The sequence below is a fragment of the Canis lupus genome, chromosome 14, assembly GCF_011100685.1.
Source record: "Canis lupus familiaris isolate Mischka breed German Shepherd chromosome 14, alternate assembly UU_Cfam_GSD_1.0, whole genome shotgun sequence".
NCBI lineage: Eukaryota > Metazoa > Chordata > Mammalia > Carnivora > Canidae > Canis > Canis lupus.
In genome coordinates, this window is record NC_049235.1 from 41,770,985 (window position 1) to 41,791,286 (window position 20,302).

General features: G+C 39.6%; 1 protein-coding gene and 1 long non-coding RNA gene across 7 annotated transcripts in view; both read left to right on the forward strand.

The window, feature by feature from the left end:
- Positions 1-20,302, forward strand: part of CREB5 (cAMP responsive element binding protein 5) — a 494,262-nt gene that overhangs the window by 277,660 nt on the left and 196,300 nt on the right. The window lies entirely within an intron of this gene.
- LOC111098811 lies at positions 9,173-19,132 on the forward strand. The gene is made up of 3 exons (XR_005369626.1): positions 9,173-9,268; positions 15,367-15,436; positions 18,823-19,132. It is a non-coding gene; the product is annotated as an uncharacterized LOC111098811 (long non-coding RNA).

Here is a 20,302-nt window from a genome sequence, read left to right on the forward strand (position 1 = left end):
GCAGAACAAAAGGCTTGGAAGGGTCATGACTAATTCAAGGGCCCCAACTCAGAAAGTGAGGAATCAAGGACTAGTTATAATTTTTTTATTTTTGTGCTCTTTTCACCAGAACCTCCTGCCTTTGCACACATCTCGATACCAAAGAAATATGATAAATTCTGTTTCTTCTTTTTATTGGCTTTAAATATTTGAAAGAATCTGTGTTTATGGTGAGATCTGGGTTTATTTTCTTCCATCAGATGCTTACGTGGCTGAGAGACTGGACTTGAGAAATATCAATGAAGAGATCATTTTTATGGCCATTGATCTTTTGAATATATGGTTCCCTATAGAACTAGGTACTAGAGGGCAAGACTGCCTACTAAGTAGTGCTTGATACCAAGTTACCATTCAGAAAAATTAAAACTTTCTTTTAAATATTCATTCTGTGTTAGTGGTTTGATTAACCTACTCCTTGGCTCTTTCATTGGTCAGATAATCTGTCCAATTAAGGAACTATTGCTCTGTCTAGGTCATGAATTTGACAGATAATTTTACACTAAATGATAAATAACAAATATCAAATGAGTAAATAAATAATAAAGTAAAATAGGAAGATAATAAAAGTCATGAGTATAGCCCTCTCTGCAGTTCTTCTCAAGATATATCATGTTGGTTGTTTTTTTAAGTTTTGTGCCTTAGTTTTTTTCATCTATTACAACACCATTGATTAAAATAATCCTATCACTGGGATTTAAGTTATTTTGTTTGAAGTGGAGGGGTTCTTAATGACAAACATGTAATTGTAATATTACAAACATATGTAATTGTAATATCAATATGTAAATTGATTTATTACTTGCATTATGCCCCAGGACCCTGGAAGAATTAATATATTCTCTTCCAATCATTTTGTGGGAGCAGCTTGAGGGAACACAGAACCCAAGAGCTGATGTTTATATACAGAGTTAGGACACAGAAAAATGTATGCCTTTTCTCAAAAGAAAAAAAAAAGTTGAGTCACACAGGAAGGTCTTGAAGGATATCAGGAGGAAGACTAGCCTAATAATTTTGATAATTTGGATTCTTCTAATGCTGGGATGGTTTATATAGAAGAGTATCAGGTCCAGAGAGAACTGGATATTATACACAACCCAAAATACCCTTGCATGGTCCTAATAAGGAAAAGGAATTATTCATGTTTGGTGTTAAGTGTTGGCAAATGAAAATTTCTAATTTGTAAACCCAGAAAAATTCTACTTTAGGAGAGAATATTGATTGATTCAGAAATAAGTAATCCATAATTGCTTTGTACTTTTGTATTTTGGCTAAATTCTTCTAGATACTGTAAGAAAACCCACCTCTACCTCTGGTTGCATCATCAAGCATTTATCTTGCATCTACTTGGTCAAAGATAAAATACTTCAAGGCATGTGTGGGAAAGAGCATCCAAAGGGTCTTCTTCTTTTTCTATTTTTGGCCATTATGCTTGGAATTCCCTTATTCTAAAAATATCTTTTTGGGGAATCCCAAACAATGTACTAAAATTAATACCCCAAAAGGAAATGAACTGGAATTGACCTTTGCTGCTTCCTGCTCCTTGTTTCCTGCTATTTTAGCGACTTTCTCAAAAGTGGCAACCGTCCATCTCTGGTCTTGTTATCGGAGTCAAAGCTGATTTCCTGACCATGAGACACAGGAGTGAGGGGCATAGGGCTTTGAGCAAAATGATGGGTTTGGCAAATGGAGATTAGAAATGCCAGACACAGAAGAATGCATTCAGTATGATTCTACTTCTATGAAATTCTAGAACAGGCAAGATACTCTGTAGAGAAAGAGAGCATGTCAGTTTCCTAGAGTAAACTGGTAGGAAAAGTGCAGGAGAGAACTTTTGTAGGGATAGAAATGTCATATCTTGATTGTGTTGGTGGTAACAAGTATAGATGCCTGCTGAAACTCAACAACTGTACACTTGAAATAAATGTTAAATAAATTTACATTTAATTAAAGTAAATCACTTTAATAAAAATTAAATTTGAAATAAATTTTTACAATGAAATGGATTTGATTATATATAATTTATATCTCAGTAAAGTTAGTTTTTTAAAAATTGTGATTAGAATGCAATTTGAAAAGCATTGCTACCAACTCCCTGCTTGTTCTTTAATTTTGTCTTTAGTTCAAAGGACTTGACAATATTTTGGGACAATATTTTGATAGCAATAACTACTTTTCATGTTTTATAAGGTTAAGATGTCCATGCAATACCACTGAAATATAATTTATCTCACAAAACAGGATTAAGTAGAAACTTAATTAGAGGTGTTTACATTTTATTCCTCAAGATATCCCTTGCCTGAGGGTAAAACAATTTTTTGACTTAAAAATATTATTTATATATTAATTTCATTGTTGTCTTGCTAAGGGTGAATAATTACCTCACAAGCTATCCCCATGTCCTCTCATTCAAATTGTATACCTTTGTATGACCTTCCTGGAGGACACATTTAGTGTACCTGCTTGGGTTTTGTCTGAGAATAGCTACTCATCCTTGGAAAAGGGTTCTCAACAAGTAGTCTTGGCTCATATTCATTTGCCCCCGGCTTCTCCACTACAAAATGTTCCTAATCAGAACTGTTCTTTTTAAGCCTTTGCGAACTTTGTTAGATGGAGCGTGGCTTTTTACAGTCCATATGCTCATTTTTCTCTTCTGTCTTGAGAATATCATCCTATGTTACTCATATATGGTAGTAAGAAACAGTGATTTATTTTGTGACAAATTTAATGATCCTTTTGAAAAACTAGATTATGATTTCTCTAGCTAGACTTTAGAAGCAAATATAAAAGCAAATGTATAACTTTTCATAGCCTTGCAGATCCATTTTCTGATTATCTTGATGGACCCGTTTTAGGGATAGTCTAGCTAAATGACAACCCTTTGACTAGTATTTTAAATATCTGAGCTTCAAAAAGGTATATGCACCCTCATGTTCATTGTGACATTATTTACAATAGCCAAGGCATGGAAATGACATAAGTGTCCATCGATGGATGAATGGATAAAGATACACACACAGAGAGACATGCATAGTGGAATATTATTCAGCCATAACAAAGAAGGAAATCTTGTCATTTGTGACAAATGAATGAATCTCAAGGGCGAGTAAAATAAGTGAAATAAGCCAGACAGAGAAGGATAAATACCTTGTGTTCTCACATCAATGTAAAATCTGGAAAGAAAAACCAAACTCAGAGATACAGAGAACATACGTTCTCTTTATGGTGATTGCCGGAGGCAGGAATAGCGGTTGGGGAGTAAGAGGACCAAAATAGATGAAAAGTGGTTAAAAGATACCCCCCAAAATTGTAGTTTGAGGATAAAACTAACCTAGACATGTAAAGTGTGGGGGCATAGGACTGAATGTAAGGGGAAATAGGAAAGAGGAAAGACCTTGTACAGGGTGTCCTTTGAGTGGGAGCAAAACAGTGTGTACCTACATGAACTGGAGGCATATGAGGCCTTCTAGGAACTTCCAGGGGAAGGAAAAATACCAGGAAGAGCCAATCCCTAGAAAGAGACTGGATTTACTTTTTGAGAAAATTAAACCCATTTCAATGGAAATCTTAAACTAGGTAAGATCTCCAAGTTTGAATGAAGTACACAACCCTGAGTTACTTGCAGGATGAGTCTGGAAGTCTGGTGCATCAAAAAGGAAGTGGCCTAATGCCTTTTTATTTGCAAAACCAGGAAATGGTAAAGACCACTGACTTACCCAAAAGAAGACCAGTGCCCATAGGTTTTTTTTTATGATGTGCATACTTGAAAAGGTATTCTCCTAACAAAAAAAAAAAAAAAAAAAAAAAAAATCCAGACTTGGGATTTGGCTTGCTTTTAGAGCTCACAGCAGTACAGTTAAACTGAATTTCTCTTCCTCCCTCTGGCTTCCTTTGTTTTTCTCCAGACTTTGCCCTTTGAAACAAACACTGAACAGCACAGGACATGGTATTTCCTGGGTAATGTCATTGGCTGTGAGCTTTGTTTATTAATCATGACATTAGGGCATTGAGAGATCTTATATGGCTTCCTCTTGTACCATACAGACTTCATACACATGTACACACACACACACACACACAAAGTCCTTTTGCCCTGCATTTTGCTTTGTGTCTTTCCTCACTCTTTAAGACAAAGTGGGACAAGGACTGTTTTTTCCCCTTATGTATGTGTATGTGAGTCATAATTTTCTGTTTTTTTTCTCTTTTCTTTTGGTTGTGATTTTTTGATAGTGGTGAGGGGTAGAGGAGTATAGATAGAGAAGACTTCAGTGGTAAAGGCCAGAAAGATCCTTTTGACAATAACATAAATGTGATTTTTTATCTTATTTTTTAAAACAGAGGTTGGAGGGGGATATTAAGGGGGAAGTAGGGTATAATTGAAATCGCTAACTAGCCTATGGTCAGAGCCAGGCTAGAATTTAAGGATGCTGCTCTAAAACTTCATATTATAGCAATCCTAGCCTCACTGCTTTCCTGGCCTCTGCCTTTACTTCCTCCCCACAGCACAGCATATTGAACATGCTACAATCCTGGGTGTAAAGACTTATATCAGTGACCCCGAAACTATTTTAGAAAATCATATTTCATTGTCCAGTCCTTCAGAAGCCATTACTACTTTTCTTAAAACTAAGGCTCTGAAATTTCTCAGGGAATGGGGCAACTTGATGGTTTGACATGTGTTGATATATGAGTAATCCATAGGTCACTAAAGGTTAATGATAGGGACTGTTGGTTAGATGTAAGCTTAAGTATTGCCTGGTTCATATATGAGAAGAACAGGATCTCCACATTTCCTCTTAAATTAGCTTAATTTAAAAGGGGAGATTTTGTAATTTTTGGCATAAGTATTAATCGATAACAATAGTCATCACTGTTCATTCCTAATCTGTGACCTACTTGCACATCATGCTATACTTGTGGTTATAATAAGAAAGTCAGATAACTCCTCTTGGAGCTTACTATCTAAAGCAGGATGCCAGGGGATCCCTGGGTGGCTCAGCGGTTTGGCACCTGCCTTTGGCCCAGGCCCTGGAGTCCCGGGATCGAGTCCCGTGTTGGGCTCCCGGCATGGAGCCTGCTTTTCCCTCTGCCTGTGTCTCTGCCTCTCTCTCTCTCTATGTCTATCATAAATCAATCAATCAATCAATCAATCAATCTTAAAAAAATAAAGCAGGATTTCAGAGGTATGACTTTACATAGCTTTGCACATCCATTTTTCAAAAAATGTTGACTTGAGGTGATTATGCAACCACTGTCAGTGGTAAGCAGCAGTAACGTGAATAAACACGGTCATTCCTAGGTGGTAAATTGTATGTTTAATTTTTGAAGGATGTGTGCTCTTCTGACCCATGCATTTTAAACAGAGCTTCATTTTTTTTCTTTTTAGGTTCTAGGTCTATGGTACAGCATGTCTTATGCTTTGAAGCTGTTTGTGCTGGTCTGCTAATAGCCTCTGTCTTGTTTAATTTCTAAGCCCTGACCTCACCTGAGTTAGGCTCCTCAGCTCCAGGAGCTCATTTTCAGCAAAATTTGCTTTAGACAGTGGTTGCTTCTAAAGTGCTTTCTCTACCCTTTTCAGGGCACATGGGATCAGCTTATGCACACACGGAGTTCAGGTACTATTGTTATATTTAGCGCGTGCCCATTTAGAGAAATATTTGTTAAATAAATGCAGTGTCTGGGAGAGGTTAGAAATATTTCACTATTCCTTAGCCTAGTGAAAAAGGTAGTTCTTAGAACCATCACCTTGTATTTTGATTTTGTATGCTTTTGTCTTTAGGTTAGGGAGAGTCGTGCAGTGGATTTTTTCCTTTCCTCCTGCCATGACTTTGTTCAATGAGTTGTTTTTTTCCTTTTGTTTCCTGTCTGCCAGGTGCTGGGGCCACAGCTTACTGAGTTTGGTGCACTAGGGCGGTAGTTTGGTCTCCTGCTGGCAACAACGATGGCTGAGTTGCAAAGTCAGCATGTGTGCTGGCTGAAGCCCACAGCCATCATGCACACCAGCCTGTGGTCAACTGGGCTCTGGTACAAGTGCCAGGAAGGCAGATGAATGGGAGGTGGGCACATGAGGTCAGAGGAGAAAGAGGGGAAAGGTCAGCTAACAGACTACAGATTGTCTGAGGTTGCCATTGTGAGTGGGACCTTGGGGGGCCTGGAATCTGTGCCCCTAGTGTTAGGCAGTGTTGATTTGAATGGCTAAATGTTAACTTTGTTCTTGACCAAAAGTTGGAAGTCTTCCAAGGGTGCCTTAGTAGACCTTTGTCCTTTTCTTGTCATGAGCCTCCTTCCCTGGCCTTGAGAGCGTGTAAGTCATGCTCTTGGGTCTTCAGTTGTCTTTTCAGGTCCCACACTCAGTCTCTCACGGCACATGTTTAAAGGCTGTAGCAGTGTCTGCTGGTGGCTCGTCTTGGGTTCCTTTCTGTGTCCCACTCTGCCAGCCGGGTAAATGAGGGGAGTTGGCAGCAAGAGGAAGGGGCCAGAGGGAAGGTGGTGAAAGGCGTGCTCAGAAGTATCTGGCTTTGGGTTTTTACAGAAGTTGATAGCATTGGGCTTAGTGACCACAATTCAATTATAAGCACCGCACAGCCATCCTGAGTGACTATATCCTTGCCAAAAACTGCTGTGTAAAGGCGGCTGCATTTTTGTTAGCCTTGCCTGATGGATTTTTAAGTATATTAACCACATACATTCACACAAAGGGGAAAATTTACTACCTCAACAGAGGGACCTAAATCCCCCAGGCTAAATAAACCCAATGAAAACACAAGAACTGCATTTACGGGCCTCCCGAAGATAAGAATTCAACCTTTAAAAAGTTTCCTTCAAATGAAAAATGGATGGCTGAGCTGCTAATGGCCCAGTAACCTAGGGATTTCACTCTTCCCTAATGTGCAAGGACCTCAGATGGGTTCCAGCTTCTGGGATGGGGAATTTTCATCCCAGGCTTCTGGGCCTAGAGGGTACAGCCAGGGCCTTAGAGATTTCATGATGACCCTGGAGGACAGACCGTCTTGGCAATTTTTGTGTTGCCTCTGTTTCTCGTGTGTGTGTGTGTGTGTGTGTGTGTATGTGAAGAGAGAGAGAGAATCAAATATGTATATATGTGGGGAGAGAAGAAAGGGCCAAAGTCAGGAGAGGGTATGTGTGCTCCAGTTTTTCCCAGTTAGCATTTGGTGGAGGGGAGAAGCCGAGGTTTTTCCTCTTAAACTTATGGGAAAAGCTAGGGGGCTAAGTATTTACCTATTGGTATTATCCTGTGTATGTTTTTCTACAGACATAGGTTATGCATGAGGGCATATGTGAGTCAACAGGTCTCCCTGAAAGGTTCTTGATCTTCTGGTGCTGTTGAGGATCTCTGAGGCTTGTCATCAGTAAATCCTGCTACCATATTGCTGTAAATTATCGGAGTATTATTTTAAAATAAACATAGTGGGTGGGAGAGGGGTTAATTACAAAGGGGCTGAAAGAACTTTTTGAGGTGATGGAACTGTTCTATATGGATTGTGGTGGTATTACATGACTGTCTCATTTGTCAAAGCTCATAGAACTGTGTATTAAAAAGAATAACTTTTGCTATCTGTAAACTATAGCTCAATAAATCTGACCTCCTTGAAATAACAAATGAATAAGTACATAATTTGTGAATGAACAAATGAATATTCCTTTCACTTGTCCCTAGCTGTTTTGCCAGCCAGTGAGCCATTTAGATAATGCCTCCCTTTCAAAGGAAGGACACCACATAGTCAACTCCAGCCTATGAGCTCATGATGCCAGTAAAGCAGTTCCAGAAAAAGCAGAGATGGTGTGTGTTTCCTCCTGAGGCAGATGACCTAACCCTCCAGGTAGCAATGCCCTTATATGGTTAGCACAGGTAGGGAAATACCTGCTTCATGCTGACTCACCAGATAAAAAATCATTTCTCTGAATGAGTCAGAATCAAAAGTGTGTTCCAAAAAGTCTCAAATGTCCTGCATCATGAAGGGCTTAGAGCACCAATCAGGGTACCTGCTTGCAGGGTCCTTCTGGCCGTATATGGATAATATCCACAACCTGCAGCTCTTATTTCCAGGCATGATCACGTTAAATTCTAGCTCACTCAACTGCGTGCTCAGGTACAGGAAAAACTTATTTAAATTTATGCTCTACTAATGTTGCTTATTCAGTTATAGGTAAACCTAATAATGGTAGAACAAAGTGCTTCAATGTTAAGTGTATATCTGGACATTTGGGGAGTGTGTGTGTGTGTGTGTGTGTGTGTGTAAGGATACAGAGTTAAAGCAGACTGGGGCAATGTAAAATACCACAGAAAGTAGGGGTTTCCAAGGAAAACATGGGGAAACTCTGTATGTGAATCTAATGTATGCTATAGCTTTTAAAAGGAAACGTTAATAGTGAAACATGCCCTCAAAGGGCAAGCCAGTAATAAATTTCGTGTCAGAAATTACCTGTCAGTAGGATTATGTTAAATAATGTTGAATTGTTATTAGTCGGAGGGGAAAGAGGAGAGTAACTTTCTCAAAAATGTTCAAAGAGTGTAATGTTTCAGACACAAATCCCATTATTGTTTAACAGGATTTTTGTGCTTAACCCTTCTCAAAGATGTATTGAAAATTTTGGCCATTTTAGTTCATTCCCCAGAGCAATCATTATAGGAAAAGAAGCCACTGTTTCTCTACAGGAATTTGGAATTACCCTCAATGACCAGCGTATCTTATTAGACATCCATTGCAGAGCAGCCTCATTGGTCACTGTGTAACTGCTCGCTGGAGTGACAGAGGAAACTGTCTTCACTTCTATGCCTTAGCAAAGCAATAATGAAATAGTGGGAGGCCCACTATTTCAACATTTTGAGCATGTTGGCCAAATAAATAAAAATATATGTTTTCCTTTCAAAAAAAAAATCTCATTGCAAATGTGTGACTGCCTAAGTATTTTTAAGGTTTGTTGTAATATATTGGGTCTGAAAATGAGGACGCTCACTAAGCCAGGGCCTACGACCCTGCCCTAGAAGCAGCAAGGATGAGGGACTGATGGGAACAGAGTGTCACACACACTGAGGCCTCAATGTGAGCTAACACATTGTCATGAGGCCCTTCACAAAGGGCCACTTATGACTCATAGGTGTCAAATCATCATCCCTACTCCCAGAATAAAAGATTGTTTTGACTATATGTGAACTGAATGAAAAAATGATTGCTGCATTGGATTGGGTTTTTGAAGGACAGAGCCAGAGGTAAGCTTTGGGATCCTTTCATGTGTTTTGATTTGACCCATTGGTTACTGGTCATTAACCTGCCCTGGGTCCCTTTAGGCAATTGTCATATTTGATGACATATTTGATTTCATGGCATTCGGACAAAATCTTGCCAGTGAGTGTCTGCACCTTGGGCATTTGTGGAGATGTTTATTTCTTTAGGTTGTCAAATGTCAATTTTAGTAAATGACACCCCCCCCCCCAGCAGGAATTTACAAATGGCCTTGGGGGTGGCTTCGTATTGGATATAACCATTTTAAAGTGCAAGCCAGTGTGTCCTTTCAGGGGCAACTTGCAATCTGGAGAGGCTTCTTGCCAGCCTGAAGCATTCAGATCTGCTTTAGGAATGCTCTATCTTGGGGGTAAGGACAATGGTATTTTAAAGCTCATTCAGATGGCAGGCGCTGGTGCCCTCCATTCAGGTCTTGATTCTGTGGTTATGGAATGATCTTTTAATTATATTGCCAAAGACATAGTCTCCCAATGTCCTGTTTTGAGTTAGCTAAAACATACCGAGGCTAGGCTGCTGTTGTTACCTCTAATGTAATGAAACCGAGACTAAGTCTGTGAAACCACACTTTTCCCTTGTGATATCACCCTCACCACCAGCAGGACCCCTGTCCTGGTCTAGTCTAGCTTCAGTCAAAACATATTGGATATTCTTGTTATCACTTCTGAGAGATTCCTCATGTCCCATTCATAATGAAGGTCCCCTGCATTTCCGGGAGTTTCTGAACTTCCTGTGAAATCCCTTCCTGCCTTTCAGATTTGTTTTTCTTTTAACAGTTGAGCAAAAACTGTTTTTTTTTTTTTTTGTTATTTTTTTTTTGTTATAATTCTGAGAAAAACACCTTTAAAATCTTTTTGTTATGGAAAATTTCAAACATCTTTTAAATACAAAGATGAAGGTAATGACCTCATAGATCTATCATCAGACTGAAACAGCTCTCGACTCACCCACCACCAGTCATGTTTCATTGGTGTTTCTACCCATTTCCAGCCTGCCCCAAGGTTGTTTGAAGCATAGCTCAAGTATCATAGCATTTCTTCCCTGAGTATTGCAGCATGTAAGAATCAAAAGTGAGTATTCTTTAAAGAAAAGTAGAAACAATACTGTTTTCTACCTAAAAAGTTACCCATGGTTTATTAATATTTTAAAATACCTTTCAAATTTCCTTGATTGTCTCATAGCACGTTTGCCCTTTACCTTTTTTTAATTAATTCACTTTATTAAAAACACTACAGTGGTAGCCACAGCTGCAGTCTGGAGCCTCTGCAGGGAGACTCCAGTGTGATTCTGTAGGAAAAGGTCAGTTGAACTCCTAATAGGGAGATTTGGTGACCCAGTCTCTCTCTAGAAGTCTGGGGTGAGGTAGCTGCAGGTCTTGGATATGGCATCAAAGGTCGCCTTGGCATAGTTGTCTAAGGTGTCAGTGCAGCCCCTGGCTGAGGTTTGACAGTCCTCCATACTGGCCATTAGCAGCAGCTTCCGGAGCACAGAGGCAGAGATCATACTGGTGTCTCTGGGGGTGAGATGAGGTGTCCAGTGTGGAGGCAGGTGCTGGCAGGGACTTCCTTGTCTCATTCCCCTAGGAGCCTCATCACACAGGGACAACTGAGAGCTTCGCCAACTGATGGCCCCAAGCACAGCAGTGGCTACCTCCTTGGAGCACTTAACACCCAGACCAACATGGCCATTGTAATAGCCCCAGATGGTGACAAATGCCTTGATCTTGGTTCACTGGGTAGTGCATGTCTGATCTTACATGGGCATGATCTTCAAACCTTCTCCCGAGGCACATCCATAGGAAAAAGCGAGTGATTTAGGACTCTTTTATGGGCAAGAAGAGAAGAGAGATATCCTATGGACATTTGATCTTCATGCCCTTGCCCTGGTGATCCAGCTTGGCCTTGCTTCTTCAGGCTCCAGGGTCTAGGCCAGACTGCCACTGCTTGCTACTCCAGGGTCCCAGGAGTGCTTGTGTATCTTCAACATTTGGTGTTTTCCCGGAGTAAGAATGCCCTTTATTTTCATCAGAATTGTTCAGTCCATACATTGAAACTGGTGACATGTCTTCCAAGACACTTCTAAATCACAAACCCATGACCCCCTTACCTTGATTTTCCTTGCAATTGATTTGTTGAAGAGCCCATAGACTTTGTACAATCTGAATATTGTTGATTCCATTTTCATGGTGTCAGTTTAATAAGTTCCACTGTTTCTTGTATTTCCTATAAGTATTTACTGGCTTTCTAGACTTGCTTTAGAGTCCAGTTCAATTTTTTTTTGGCTATAGTAATTCATGGGCAATGTGGCATGGGGCTTCTGTCAGGAGGTATCAACCTCTGTCTCTTTTTGGGGTGTTGGCAGTGATTGACAGTTCTTCTTGGACCCGTTATTTCTTTAGGGATTGCAAATTGGTGAAGTATAATTCTATTTATTTATTTTCATTTATTAGCTGGAATATTTCTATAAAGAGAACCTACTCACAACTCTGTGGCCACCCTGAAGTCCAGTTCAAAACTTCTTAAAGTTTGTGTCCCACTCATTTTAGCATCAGAGAGATGTCCTTTAACCTAATAAGTACCCAGAAACAATTCTTCATAAAGGGAAGTATCCTGTAGGAGAAAACAGCAGGCCAGTGTCTTGGCAGTCTTGGTTCTACCTCAGAGATCTGTATAGTGTTGAACAAACTTTGTAATTGATTCCTCAGAGCTGGTGGTCTCCAGGCCATTACCTATGTGTCAATCAGAGAAGCAGGTTTTTTTTTTCCCCTAGTGGCATTTGAACAAATCAGGCCATGACTTTTAAAAATTGTGTAGGGGCACCTGGCTAGCTCATTCCATTAAGCATCCAACTCTTGATTTTGGCTCAGGTCATGATCTCAGGGTCGTGGAAATTGAGTCCCACATAGTGGGGAGTCTGCTGGTCTCCCTAGCCTTCTGCTGCTCTTCCTCCCTTGCACATGCTTTCCCTCTCTCTCTAATAAATAAATAAAATTTTTAAAAGTAAAAGATAAATAAAAATTGTGTATTAAGAGTCTACTACTAAGGTCTCTTCCAGCTGAAACATTTTGTGATTTTCATTTAGGATAAACAAAATACTAGTCTGTGCCAGGATATTTAGGAATCAAATGACCAAGAAGAGCTAAAATGTTATCTCTAACAATCTGATGTATCCATTCATTAATTTGCTTGTTTGTTTGTTTATTCTTTAAATTAAACACCTTTTGGGGATCTCCTGAGGTACCATTCCTGAAGCTTTAGCCTGAATTTCAGGGAGTTGAGGAAAGGATGCTGGGATTCTTGGAAGTCTACTAAAATCATCCATAAGAATGATTCCATGTATTTGAGAGCCAAATTTGGATTTTTTCCCCCATGGAAAGAATGATTCCATGTACTTAAGAGCTAAATTTGGAAATTTCCCCATGGAAAGTGTCTTTGCTATGCAGAGCCAGCATAGGGGATATTTAATAACATCCCTGAGAGGGAAAAGCAATTTAGAAGAACATCTGGAGAACTCTCATTAGTTGTTTACATGATAAAGTTAATCTCAAACTGTAGAGGAAAAATCCAATCCATGATACTCCTACACCTTTTGCTTTTACCCAGTTACTGAATGCATACAATTTAGAAGCATGCATGAAGTCTAGTGACAGCACAGTCCCAGGTTCCAAATAAGAAATGTGGACTCTGATTTCCCATTGATGTGCCTTATATCCCATCTGGAGCATGGGTAGTAGATGTGGCCCACGTGGAGGGGATGCTCAGGGGAAGGAAAGCAGAAAACACAATTCCAGAATCCACCACTTGACTCATGCTTGGCTTGTGGCAGGAGCAGCATGAAGATCAAGTCAACAGTCTTCACCTTTGAAACTTGGAGCAAATAAGGGGCTTCCCTTCACCACAGTTACACCCAGTCATTAATCATAGAAGGTGCTGCTGCTTCCCTGGCACCGAATAATTTCATAATAGGATCTGTTCCTGACAGAAAATGCTGTGAAACAACCTTAACAGTGATAGGAGGAGAAAAGAGCAATGCTACATTTAAAAAATTCAGAGCCTTTCTTGGAGGCCATGAAGTTCTCCTTCAATTTCATTATTGCCAGCAAATATTTATTTATTCACTTGATGAATATTTATTGAGTAGCTTGTTTGGGTAGCATGCAGTATAGGTGTCACTGTGACACAGGGGTGACAAGAAGCAGTTCCTTACAAACCAGCAGGGCAGAAATGGCTTGCACAACCCATCATGAAACAAGGCGAACTTTGACAGCACTGCATTAAAGGTGCACACATGAAAATTTTATGAGGACACAGTAGGAAGAGATTAGTTTTGGAGGGAGGATTGAGAGGAAGTGTAGTAAAAGAGAGGAGCATTGAAGCTGAACTTCAAAAACTGAGTAGAACTTCACCCAGGGAGGCTGGCAGGGAGGGGGCAGTTAGGGCACATGCAGTAAGCCGCCAGGAAAGGGCACGGAGAACAACTCTTCTCACTTGGCATCTGGTCTTCCTTGAAGACATTAGAGCTTGGAGTCCATGTGTATGTCACTGGGTGAGACCTTGATGCTGAAGAAAAAGGAGGAGATGCAAGTTTCCCCTCATTTGTATCAACTGCACTCCTACTGAACTTGCCCAATATTAGCATGTCATCTCAAACTACTATCATCATGAGCCTTCCCCTGGGAAGTGAAGGAACACCAGGTGTTGGGTAAGCACTCAACGCTGGCTAGACAACACCTCCAACTCCTTGATTTCTGCATCGCAAGCTCCCAATGGGGTCAGACTAGAGATTAGAATATAAATGATTTTCTCTATTTGATGCAGTCAGAAGGCAGGTATAGCTCAGACATTGCAACTTTCTCTTCAAGATGATGCATTCATTCTCTATATGCACAGTGTTTTATTATTTACAAAGACAGGATGTATTTTGATTCTTGTTACATGGTTTTTCATTTTCACTTTATAGATAAATACATCTAGGGGCTCATTTGTTAAGATAATAAAAATAACTGCTCTCATTGAGCACATTGCCAAGTCCTGTCCTGAGCACTTTACATTGATCTCTTTGAAGCCCTTATATTGTCCTATGAGGTAGACCATTGTTGATCCCCTCTAGAAAACAGGCACAGAGAAGTTATAGAACTTGTTTAAAAGCCTACAGATAGTAAATTGTAGAGATAGGATTTGAATTCAGCCAGCATGGCTGCAAGGTTGCACTGGATGGCCTATTACAGGCTTAAATTCCTTAGGTCTGGAAGAGAGAGGTTATCAAAATCGACCATTCACCCAGCTGACCGGATGCCTGGGTATCGAAGGGAATGTTTCTCAATGGTGAATGATTCTGCTGGACAAATGCCTTCTCACTTATTGGCCTACTATAGCAGGGTGGGTTTTGAAAAAACTATTAAGGAAAAAGTTGTTTGGTGCCTGTTTATTTTCTCCTGTCATTCTACAGTGGACGGACACCATCCTCTTCAGTGAAAAAAACCACACATCTAAATCTGCCTCTGTTCTTCCAGAATGACAGTGAAGCAAACCTTGGGGACAGAGGGCTTTTCCAAGTTTTGTGGTGAGCTCAGGCTCCTGGGAAAGCAGCACTGAGCACAGTGCTAGAAAACCTGGATTGTGGTCACGGGCTAGAAGTGTGATGTTGGGCTAGTTATTTTGCCCCTTTGAGCCTCCAATGACTCTCTGCCTATCTCATGTAAAAAAATTATAAGAATTAGTCTTATCTGTAGAACATAGTATAAACGTAATGAGTTACTGTTGTCCTTTAGCGTTTGTAGCAAGTGGCTATTTTTCTGAGGTCATCCTCCTGCCTCAATGCAACAGACTTTTTTAAAAATGAGATTTGACAACAGCTTGTAAACTTCTGCATAATTTAGCCATCATTATAATAAAATGGACTTGACTTAATAAAGATACTAAAAAAATAACTTTTAAGATGACATAATAATTCATCCCTTAAGGGTGGGCTAGGAATGTATTTATATAGATAAGAGAAACAATTTTTGCAATATTCTCATATATTTTTCTAGAAAATTCAGAATAAGTTACCTTTTCAATGTCTTTAGATTTGAAAAGATTTGCACTTGAGGAGATTAAGCTTCAGAGACAAGCAGAACTTCTCTACAATCAGCAGAGGTAGGCTCAAGTGCTGGCTCTACCACCTACTGCTCTGAGACCTTAGGCAAGTGATTGAGTTGCACTTAGCCTTGTTTTCTTACCTGAAAAATGAGTACATATATCAATTAACTTTATAGGTGTTTACAAGGGTTAAATGAAATAAAACATTTGAAGCATGGTCAGTGCTCAAATATTGTTAATTTTTTCTGAAAAGAGCATGGCTCTGTTGTTGCATATTGTGGAATTAGCCTCTTTTTTGAGCTTGAATAGTATTCCATTGTATAATACATTTTCTTTATCCATTCATCTATAAATGGGCATTTAGGTTGTTTCCACATTCTTGCTACTGTGGATAGTGCTACAATGAACATAAGAGTCTTAATATCTCTTTGAGATCCTGATTTCCAGTCTTTTGAATAAATAACCAGAAGTGGGATTCTTGAATCACATGGTAGTTCTATTTCTTTTGAGGAACCTTCATACTATTTTTTTTAAGATTATTTATTTGAGAGAGAGAGAGAGAGAGAGAGAGAGAGAATGCACGCGGCAGGCAGGGATGGGCTGAGGGAGATTGAGAAAGAAGTTCAAGCAGGCTCTACACAGAGCGCAGAGCCCAACCTGACACAGAGCTCCATCTCATGACCCTGAGATCATGATCTCAGCCAAAATCAAGAGTCAGATGCTTAATCAACTGAGCCACCTAGGTGCCCCCTCATACTATTTCCTGTAGTAGCTGCAACATTTTGCATTCCCACTAAGAAGGTACAGGGGTTCCTGTTTCTCCACAATTTTGCTAACACTTGTCTGGTTGTCTTTTGTTTTGACAATAACCATCATTAGTTGGGTCGCCTGGGTGGCTCAGCAATTGAGTGTCTGCCTTTGGTTCAGGGTGTGATCCCAGAGTCCCAGGATCAAGTCCTGCATCAGGCTTCCTGCATGGAGCCTGCTTCTCCCTCTGCCTATGTTTCTGCCTTTCTCTCCCTCTCTCTCTCATGAATAAATAAAATCTTTTAAAAAAAATAACCATCATTACAGGTGTGAGGCGTATCTCATTCTGGTTCTGACCTTCTCTGGTTCTGATTTCCCTGATGGTTAATGACATTGAACATTCCTTTTTGTATACTTATTAGCCATGAAAATATGCTAAGTGAAACAAGCCAGTCACAGGAAGACAAAAACTGCTGATTCTACTTATATGAGGTATTTAAAATGGTCAAATTCATGAAATTAAAGAGTGGATGGTGGTTGCTACAGGCTCGGGGAAAGGTGAAATGGGGAGCTATTAATCAATGAGCATAAACTGTCAGTTAAGTGAGATGAATGAACTCTAGAGAATTGCTATACACCGTACCTATAATCAACAATACTGTATAATAAGGAGCAATAATAATATATAATAATGTGTAATAAAGTATAATAGTACACTTAAAAGTGTATTAAGAAGGTAGAATTCATGTAAAGTGTTCTTACAACAATAAAATTTAAAAATTTTTTAAATGGTCCTGAAAATTGGGAAGGTCTGACCCTGCTTCTAAATAATAGGGAGAAAATATATTCCAATATAGCTATTCATATCATCCTCACAGAATCGATCAGTTCTTAAGTCTGATATGATGTAAGCCTAATAGTACATTTTTAAATTAGATGCAGAATTGGCTACTGACCTTCTGATAATGTTTAAATAAGAAGTTAAACAAAAGAAATAAATAGATAGGAAGACAAAGGCATTAACATGATAAATTATTTTGTGCAGACTTATCAATAACAGGAGCCTGGTATCTTACTAGGTGAGTCCCCAAATAGTTGGTCTTCCAATATCATGTAGGATAGGATGTTCTCATTAAACTTCAAACTTGGATCTCTGGGAATCCTCCATCTTAAATTAAACTAAATCCTACTCAATAGCAAACAGATTTTGATATAATATCTTAAACTGATGAGTTGGCTTAAATTATTGTTTGATTTAAACAATAAATAAAAGTTGTCTCCATCAAACATATAGTTGGAACCCAATCAGCAGAAGACGTAAAAATTAATAGCTTAGTGGAGTAGTCAATGCCAAGTTTCTGATTTATTCTCTGTTATTGAGGTAGTAGAAATAGAAGGAAACTACTCTTTGGAAATGCCAAAAATAACTGTTCCAGAGCCCTCTATGTTGCTTTGCTGAAGTCTTTGTTTGGGAGCCATCTGATGAGAAAAGCTGCATTGTAAGGAATTCCTTTCATTTCTTCAATAACAAAATCCAGTTGGAAGAGGTGATACCATTTATAACTAATGTCTCAGTGAACAGAGCTACAAGAGAACTTTATCTCCAGATCTTCACACAGGCATGGTGACTAATGAAAGATCATCATTGTCTCTGGAAAGAATATTCTTGAGTGATAAATTTGTTCATAGTATATGACATTTCTAGGTAAAATTTGTATTTGGCCTTATAGAGACACTAGGAATCAAATAATCAGAAAATGCCTATTATTTTCACTTTTCCATACGTGGCCCCAGGCTCCTCCCAGTTTGACCCTCTTAATGGCATCCAGGGCCATTGTAATCAAGGGGAAGGAGGTCAGATTGATCTGAATTCAATAATAACCACTTTAGAGTTTGGAAATGTCTGTATAGATTGTCATACCCTCTGCCATAGAAATGCTGTTACCAAAGGGAGAATCAAATGAAAAAAGAAACACAGCCTATGATCCAGTTGGTATTGAACATGAAGAAGTGCTTGCTGGCATTAACATTTTACAAAACCAACAAGAAATCCCTGAAATAAATTCCACCAAAACTTAGTCCCAAATTTGGAATTGAATGCTAATTGGAAAAGTTATGTTAAATCTCTACTTCCAAAATAATTTCAGAATGACATGAACATTTCCCCGTGCCTAATATGGCAGCATCTTCTGAGGGCCACCAGAACTGAGTGGCCTTGGAATTGTGTAGTGAGACTGGAGAAACCCCTAGGGATGCCCAGACCCAGACCATTCATGAGGTCCAATCTAGGCTTGGCTAGCCCTGGGGATTCAGAGGGGTCACAGGGAATCCTGCCTTTTGGGTAGAATAATGTTTGCCTGGTCAGGTGGTGTGTAAACTATTACTGGAATGCAGGGTTACTGAAAAATGCTGAGAGCCAGAAAGTTTGTGTTATGATAGTTACAAACAAAGGAAAGTATTTACAATGTTCCTTTTGCCCCAAAATAGATTTTACCACTATACAGCTACAATGGAATGTGTCCATTCATTTCTAAATGGGTTATCTCCTACCCCCATGCTTAGGTCATAGTTATTTCAAGACTTCCATGTGACAAGACCTTCACACACCAAATTCAGTAGTGTCACCTTCTGAACAAAGTAGCTGCATGCGCTGTGGTTTTTCCCTTGTTTATTTTGTCTTGTTTTGTTTTACACAGCCTGTATCACTAGCCTCCCAATCAAGGTCAGTAGATTGAATTCAACCCCATTCGTTTAAAAGAGCGATAAATTCATGCCAGCACCATGATCTCACCCCCCTGAGTAGCGGAATGTGTCTGTGGTGTGCTGTGAAGTCAACCTTCCAGATGCAAGTGTCCTTGTGACCCTGAAACCACACCTGAAAGACAGGATGGTGTCATCCTACCAGCATGAATTCTGACTGCAACTTAATTAAGGGCAACATGTATCCAGAGGTGAAAAGAAAATGAAAAATGCCTGATTTATTGTCTTAATTGAGGAAGACCCTGTAATCCAAATAAACTATATCGATGGAAAAGACTCATCCCAACACCAGTGTGCAGTTTCCTAATATTTGCTGCCAATTTGCTATCAAGTAGATGGTTAGGAAGTCTCGGGTGGATTCTAATTGTACAAGGGCCAAAACAGATCTTATTGCCAAGGCGGAGGTCAGTGATTAACATTGTGATATGAAGTCATAGTCCTTGCAGTACAGCTCTTTACACTGTGCCAGGTTTGAGATCTGTGTGCAGGCAACGTTGACATGTTTGCTTGTGAGTGAAAGTCAGGTGAAGAGGGTGCAAATCCTTGTCCCTACATGAATCCTTTATTTATGTATTTATGTATTTATGTATTTATTTGTTTATTTATTTATTTATTTATTTATTTATTTTTATTTTTTTAGATTTTATTTATTTATTCAGGAGAGACACACACACACAGAGAGAGGCAGAGACACAGGCAGAGGGAGAAGCAGGCTCCATGCAGGGAGCCTGATGCAGGACTCAATCCCGGCACTCCAGGATCATGCCCTGGGCCGAAGGCAGGAGCTAAACCGCTGAGCCACCCAGGGATTCCCCTGACATGAATTCTTATATACATAAACATTCTGTCTTCCTTCCTCTCTGCCTATCTCTCCCCTCTCCTCCCATTTCCCTTTTCTCCCTCTCATGTTCTCTCTCTCTCTCTCTCTCGTCTCTCTTTCTCTCTCTCTCTCTCTCTCTCTCTCACACACACACACACACACACACACACACACACACACACACACACCCTTCTTCCCTCCAATCATACCCCTTAACGATGTTCATTATATCAGCTGTGCAGGAGGGGTGAGAAAACTCCTACTAACCTGTAGCCATCAGATATGTCTCCCGAGGCAACTATTTACAAGACTGAAGACATGCTCTAGCATTCAAGGAGTACCCAAAGAAGTGGGAAACCATACCATACCATCACTGCCAGGGCTGAAGAGAGCAGAATTGAAGCTGACACTTTTAAACATTTTATTATGTGTACGGTGTGCTTTATATGCATTACCTTATAAAGTCTCACATCAACCTCCTGGGGTAAGGACTATATCCCCATCTTACAGATGAAAATGAGGCTCAAAGATATTAAATAACTTATCTATAGTTATATAGATTGACTCTAAACCATTGTGCAGTACAGGTCAAAATG